The sequence below is a fragment of the Heteronotia binoei genome, chromosome 21 (assembly GCF_032191835.1).
Source record: "Heteronotia binoei isolate CCM8104 ecotype False Entrance Well chromosome 21, APGP_CSIRO_Hbin_v1, whole genome shotgun sequence".
NCBI lineage: Eukaryota > Metazoa > Chordata > Lepidosauria > Squamata > Gekkonidae > Heteronotia > Heteronotia binoei.
The window spans coordinates 177,195,137-177,202,371 of NC_083243.1; the positions used below are offsets into that span (position 1 = coordinate 177,195,137).

Genomic DNA, 7,235 nt, shown 5'->3' on the forward strand with positions numbered 1-7,235 from the left:
CTCTTTTAGAACACTGTATCAGAATAATGGTTTTTTTTCTTGTATTGATATACTCAAATAAGGGATATGAGCTTTTTATCTCATTACATATACTAACCCACCTCCCACTATATTTTAAGGCAACTTTTTTTTCTAATGGCAAACTAGAATGTATTTCTTTTTTAGAACAGTGTATCAGAATATTTTGATTTTTTGTATTGATATACTCATATAAGAGATATGCGCTGTTTATCTCATTATATATACTAACCCATCTCCCATTATATTTTGATGTACCCTTTTTTTTCAAATGGCAAACTAGAATGTATTTCTCTTTTAGAACAATGTATCAGAATATTTTGGTTTTTTGTATTGACATATTCAAATTAGGGATATTGGCTGTTTAACATTACATATACTAACCCATCTTCCACTATATTTTAATGTATTATTTTCTTCTAATGCAAACTATAACCTCTTGAGATACTAATGCCCTCCATTTAAACCCACAACTAAGAAGCCAGAATGACACCCAGATTTATGGCAATTCACACCTATGACATGTCTGCTTTTTATCACCCTCCACTGCTGTTACAGCCCAGTTAACAATACCAAACAAACACAGACCCCAATTTGTGATTCTTTTAATCTGCTAAAAACATTCCCATGATTCTACGTACCAACTCACTGCCCACTTTCTCTATACTTAAAGATGGCTTGCCATTCCAGTTTTGTCTGATGAAGTCTGCTTAAGAGCATACTAAAGCTTACAGTCTGAATAAAACTTAGTTGGTCTTAAAGGTGCAAGTTGTCTACTGCTTTGTTCTATTGCTTCAGACCAACACAGCTGCCCACTTGGATCTATCCTCTTCTCTGTGGGGCTTCCGTGGGATTTTCCACAAGCTGCCCCAAGGCTGCAACTCACTCTGCCTCTTTCGCGCAGCAAGCAAGATCCTCTAAAAACCATTGCGAAGAGGAGAGTGAGAGCAGTGTAGGGCTAGTGGGGAATTGGTCTCATTTGCTTCTCAAACACCCAAGACTCATAGCTTTAACTTTCACAGTTACTGCCTTCTAATCCATCTCTCCCATTCAGATTTTTTTTAAAAAAAAACATTGATGAAATTATGCATGATCACTCAGTTGGTTAGTCTCTTTATGAACTTGTCCACAGGCTGAGTATTAAATCAGAGAGAGCTCTAGAACTGATCTTAGAGCTATTCTCTGGCACCTCTCTTTTAAAAGCCCTTTTTCAAAAAGAGAGAGTCCCACATTTACCCAGGGCTCTTTCTGCCAGAGCCTTGATTGCGATTTCTCATGCAACATCACTCATTACCAACCCCTCTGGTTGCCAACAAAGGAAAATAAAAAAAACCAACTCAGCTTGCTGTTGGAGTCTTTCACAGCAATGGGATATGAAACAATCAGGAAGTGAAGTTTTCCCATCATAAAGAGAAACATTGCCGATTCCTGCCACTGTTTTGGGGGGCACAGTGCTCAGTAGAAAGCTTGACAACTATACCTAATAATATTTTGGCATCCCACCTATTAATGCAAATAAGACATGCTTACCTGGTGCAGCTGGTGCTGGAATGGGTAATTATGGCCCCCCAATGATGTATTTGTTTCTGTAGTTTGTTGCTAGTTTTTGTTGCTATGATCCAGCTTCAGCGAGGGAGTTAAGACAGTGTTGAGTGAGGGAGGGGGATACAGCTAGCAATCCAGGCTTGGATTATTCCTGCTCTGCTAGACAGCTACCCCCCCCCCTTTCCTGGCCCCTAATGAGCTAAATTCCAGCAAACACTTTCTAAAAGGCAATGGTGACTTGAGAAGACAGAAGCTCATTAATAAGGGGAGGGGGGGGGAGGACAAGTCAAGCATAACCAGGAAAATGCAGCCATAAAAAAAATATGGGCCAAGATCAGAAGACTGAGCAGCAAACAAACAGGATGAAAAAATACCTGCCATTTTGTTATCAGAACGGAATGAATAGTTTCCTTTCAGATCCTAGCGGAAGAGAAGAAACAACACACAGAGGAATGTAAGAACCCAAGAGTTCTGCTGGATTACTTCAACGATCCATCCAATCATCCAGCATCCTGTTTCCCACAGAGCCAAACAGCTGTCCCAGAATGATCACATACAGGGGAGGGAGGCCAAGTATCTCTCTGTTGTGGCTCCCTCCCCAATAACTGGCATTCAGAGACCTCCAAATGCAGGTGGTTGTGTTAGCTATCATGGTTAACAGCATGAAAACAGAAGGAATGTGTCTAATGCCTGCTTAAAGCCATCAACACTAATGGTCACCACTACATCCTGAAGCAGTAAGTTTCACAAATTAATAGAGTGTGATGTTAAGGCCTTCTTTTTGGTCGGAATTGCTGCAGAAGCCAGATACCATGTGGCATCACTCACTAGCAGGCCCAAGCCCCAGAAGAAGTTCCCTCACCTTATTTCCAGCATCCCCACACCAAGGACAGCCATGGACATCTCCATGCTGCCGCCCCTAGGAGAAACCTGCTCAAGAACAGTCAGTGCAGCAGTGATGATACTGGCAGGGCTGGTGACAGGGGATGCTGGCGACAGGGGTTTCTGTCTCCCTAGGGCCCCCCACCCCTGCATTGGCAGACCCAGGAAGGCAACCTGGGAAGGCGAGAGTAGCGGGGCTGGGCGCACATGTGCTCCTCGGAGCCTGCCTTCCCTGGCTCCGAGGAGCACACATGCCACTGCACCACTCCCACCTTCCTGGTCTGTGCATATCCGGGAAGGTGAGAATGATGGGGTGGGGGTGGCGTGTGTGCTCAGAGCCTGCCCTCTCTTGCCACAGAAGACTTACGCAGCAAGGGAAGGCAGGCTTGAGCGCACACTCAGCGGGAGGGGGCACCTGACCCTCTTGCCAGGTGGTAGCTTAGGTGGCTACCTACCTGGCCTACTGGGACGCGCCAGACCTGCTGGCCTGGCCAGTGGGCCATGCTAGAGATCTGGAAGTACCAGAAGGGAACCAACCTGCTGTACCAGAAGCTGCCCTTTGCCCATGTGTCGCATGAGATATGTCTGGAGTTCACTTGGAAGGGTTGACATGAGCTGGCGGGCAATGGCTATGCTTGCCTTGCAGGAGGCTGCTGAAGCATTTCTCATACACCGGATGGAGGACGCCTACCTGTGTGCCAAACAGGTCACCCTCTTCCCCAAGGATATACAGCTGGCTCGACAGATCTGCGGCTATCACAAAGGATTGGGTTACAGCCCTTTCCTCTGTCTCCCAAGACTGAAAGTTGAGAAATTGCCCTGGGTAGGGAAAAGCTCCGAGAAGTCCCTAATTTGGGCTTAAAGCTTTCTTTGGGCTGGAGGACTAAATTGTTCCACTTGATAATCAAGGTCATATTGGAGGCCCTGATCCAGCTAAGAGTTTGGCCTCAATATTTTAAATAGGAATGTTTTTATCTTTCTCGCTTATTTTTTTTTAATAAATTGTACTGAAGACACGGCCGGGTTATGCTCATGGTGTTAATTTTTTTTCCACCATTTTTAAGATATTTTAGTATGTTTCCATATTCTGCTCTGTTTTCTCTCTGCAGACATACAGATTTTAAAATCTTCCTTTTGTTTTTAAATTTTCCTCCATTCTTACCTTCATATTTTTTACCTCAGAAATGAGAATGATGGGTGAGAGGTGGTTGACACTCCAAACATGTTCAGGGGTGTGTGAAACAGTGTAAATTCTCTGCGGAAGCCTGTTCCTTGCCTGACAATGGGATACAAATCCAGTCAGAAATGTAGTCTCTGTGGTGATGTGACCTGAAAATCTCACTCAAGCTCCTTCCTAAATGCCACATTCATTCCTGAGAAGACTCTTGGGCTGAACAAGATGTAGATGGAAGGATATGACAATGAAGGAATTGTTCCAGTCTAATTATTATACAGAATGTTGAATAAAGTAGGTTTCATTTTTAAAAGTCCTTTTTTTTTTTTTGTCTGTCCTGAATCTACTGTGCATTGCCTTCATTGCTACCAATGAAGAAATAATCTTTCCTTAACCTCTAGTATTTTGGGAGGGGGAAAGCTATCTTTCCATGTCATGCATATGCTTCGAAGCTTCTGTGATGACCTTAGTCATTTTTACCCACATCTGAAAAGCCCCAAATTCTTGGGAATCTGTAGGATGGGCTATCTCCTTCAGCAGAAGAGCCTATCAAGAGCCCACAGGTCCCAACATGAGAATTTGTGATAAAAAATAGGAAAGGACATCAAAACAGGTTGCATTGTCAGATCCAGACCCTGAGAAGGCTTCTGAGAGTTAGCTGCACAGGAGGAAAAATTACACCTAGTATGAAGCTGTCAGCGTGTGTGCTTGGAGACCAATCAGACTCCTCGAAACAAAAGCCTGGATTATAACAATTAAATTCTGGTTACATTTTAGGAGTAGCCCCAATAGTCTTATTGCATACATGCTATCTGAACCCCAGTTATCCTCATGGCTACCCAATATAGGCAAAAAAATCCATAACTGGGTACCGTTTTGATGATTTTGTCTCCCTCCCTGAGGGACTGTATTTGCTTTGATTAAACAAAGACTTGTACATAATGAAATGCAAGAACTCAGAAGCCTTGCCTGTTTGTGGTTCGAGGGATATAGAAAGTACTGAACAGGTTCTCCTGCACTGTACATTTTACGTCGATATTCATGCTATTTATTTAGACCCTCTTTTTCAAAATCATGAGGGACAATTTGATGGTGGTAAGACTTTTCCTATTGTCCACTCATAACCCTGAGATTATTGAGACTGTGGCTAAATATCTGTGCTATGCTTCTAGGAGGAGAAGAATGTTTCCAGGGTTTTTTTTTTGTAGCAGGGACTCCTTTACATATTAGGCCACATACTCCTGATGTAGCCAATCCTCCAGAAGCTTACAGGGCTCTTCTTATAGGGCCTACTGTAAGCTCTTGGAGGATTGGCTACATCAGGGGGGTATGGCCTAATATGCAAAGGTGGTCCTGCTACAAAAAAAGCCCTGAATGTTTCAAATGTTGGGGTAATATACTGAATATTTTCTCCCTTGCTGATTGTGCACATCTACGTTGTTGTTCCAATAAAGGTTGTTGTTCCTCACAAGCCAGTCTACACCTAGTATGATTCAACAGATGACACCAGCAAATTTGTGATCTGTATTGAAGTAGAGGGAAGAATACCTGACCTGCGCTAAGGGTGACCAGTCAAGAAACGTGGGGAAACAGGCTGCAAAGGCCTTCTTGTGCAGAAAGGAAGGGGAAAAATAGACCAACTACTGCCCTAGAATTGCCAGTTCACTTACCTTGTGGAATTTTTACAAATACTTCTGAAGTATTCTGACAGTCTGTGCTGCTTCTTACAATTGTTAGAGTTGCTTAAAGTTTGACAATATTAGTGCAATGGATAAAAGTGCCATCTATTATATAAAGGGGAGGGGGCAGCTGTGTTTTGGAGATTCTGGTGTCTGCATGCACAGTACGGAGGACAACTGGAGCATTTGAAAGCAATGAGCAGTAAAGTGGAATGATACAAGTTGGAGGAGAAAATGACCCTGCTTGCTGCTTCACCTTCTCATCACGTGTTTGTAAGAATAATACACCTCAGTGTCTTTAGGACTGCAACAATAATGGGATTTGCTCACTGGTCCCCCCCATAATTCTTGGCATTTAGATTGTAAAAATTGCTTATGGGATTATACCAAGCGCCACATGCTGGAATGGTACAATATGAAAACAAAATTTAAAGAGATGCACATGCTAACAGTAACCCCAACCGCCTTTCAGAACTAATTCCTTTTCTTTCCCTTATTCCTGAGATTTTGCTGCTAGCAAGTAAGTTAATTTGAAAGCCTTTCAAATGTGGTAGCAGGTTTTTTTTTTTTGTTTGTTTCTTATAGCCTGAACTTATTCTAATTCACTCAGAAGTCTATCCCACTGAACAATGCTAGATTTAAATTTGATTAACCAAGCATCATTTGCATTGTTTAAGAGCACCAGTGCAAGGAACTATGAGTCCTGCTTCAGAGGCGATATGTTGTCTCCTAGACGTGTGGAGCTTTGAAATCGATGTTGCTTACAAGTACTTGGTCAAGTTGAAGTCAGACAAATATTTGTTACTCAATGAATGCAACATCAAATGATCACTTCCATGTGGCATTTGATCCATGAATGCAGTTTTGTGCAGAGCTTTTTTGTTACTCTACATTTCTTTCAACTCAATACTTGCCAGTGGAAGCGGTTCACATATTCTACTGCAAGTCATTGGGCAATGTGCAAAAAGTGTATATCTATAAACTCAGGTTGTGGCAGGTTTTAAATAAACTAAGTCATATCATTGGCAGGAGTTTTGCTACAGTTCTGTTTTGCTTTGTGAAATTTAAAGCTGCTTGCTGACTGGCATTTTTTTTTTTAAAAAAAAGTTTAAATTCATATATGCCAAGGAGAAACAGCCATTATGTTTTCCTCCCCTCCAGAAAAAAGTTAGCACCAAGTCTGTCAATAGAATAAATTCATAATAGTTACGGTGAAGTAAAGTGACCTGGAAAGATGGCACACTAGCTGTTCTCAGCTCTTACAGTTCAATTCAACCAGTACCACCTTTCTTCTTCCTTTGTAGAAGGAAGACACGTGTTGAGTCTAGATGAAACATAAGCCTTGGGTGCCACTGTCCCAGCTGCTGAGGTAACTCAACCCATGACCAGGAGAAGCTGAGGTACTACATGCAAGCCACCATATTCTCCATCCCTTCCAATTAGAGGAAGAGTGCCTTCTAGAGGCACAAACTGTTATTAACCTCCATTTAAAAGCCCAGACAGGAAGTAGGACACTTTGCTAAACCACCAGACTCCCTTGCACAATTCTGTATTTTTAAGCAAACATGGGATTTGTAAATGCACCTCCAAGTACTGATACTAATGTCTACTAAGGTGAACCGGACAAGCTACAAGCAGTTAAGCAATTAACAACTCCCATAATCAATAGGAGAGTGAAATTCTTATTCCTTAGCTGCCAGCTATTGGACAATATAATGTTAGCACTCCCCATTTGTAGGATATTCAGCACACCTCCACCTCCTCACTTATTCCTGTGTCCTAGAATACTAGGCAGTCAGTTGTTTCTGGGGTCTCCACCAAGGAGGTAGAGGAATACCAGGATTGACTCTTTATTTGGGGGAAGACATGCTTTGGACAATAGATAGGTACCAGGAAACCCACTGGCCATGGTGCCCACAGGTACCATTCTGGGGATC

General features: G+C 42.5%; 1 protein-coding gene across 1 annotated transcript in view; it reads right to left on the bottom strand.

Moving 5' to 3' along the window:
• Nucleotides 1-1,666, bottom strand: part of VIL1 (villin 1) — a 57,759-nt gene extending 56,093 nt beyond the window's left edge. Inside the window, exon 1 of the mRNA XM_060262549.1 lies at nt 1,549-1,666. The gene's annotated coding sequence lies outside the window, so the exon portion shown is untranslated. The remainder of the gene's footprint in view (nt 1-1,548) is intronic.
• Nucleotides 1,667-7,235: the final 5,569 nt, after the last annotated feature.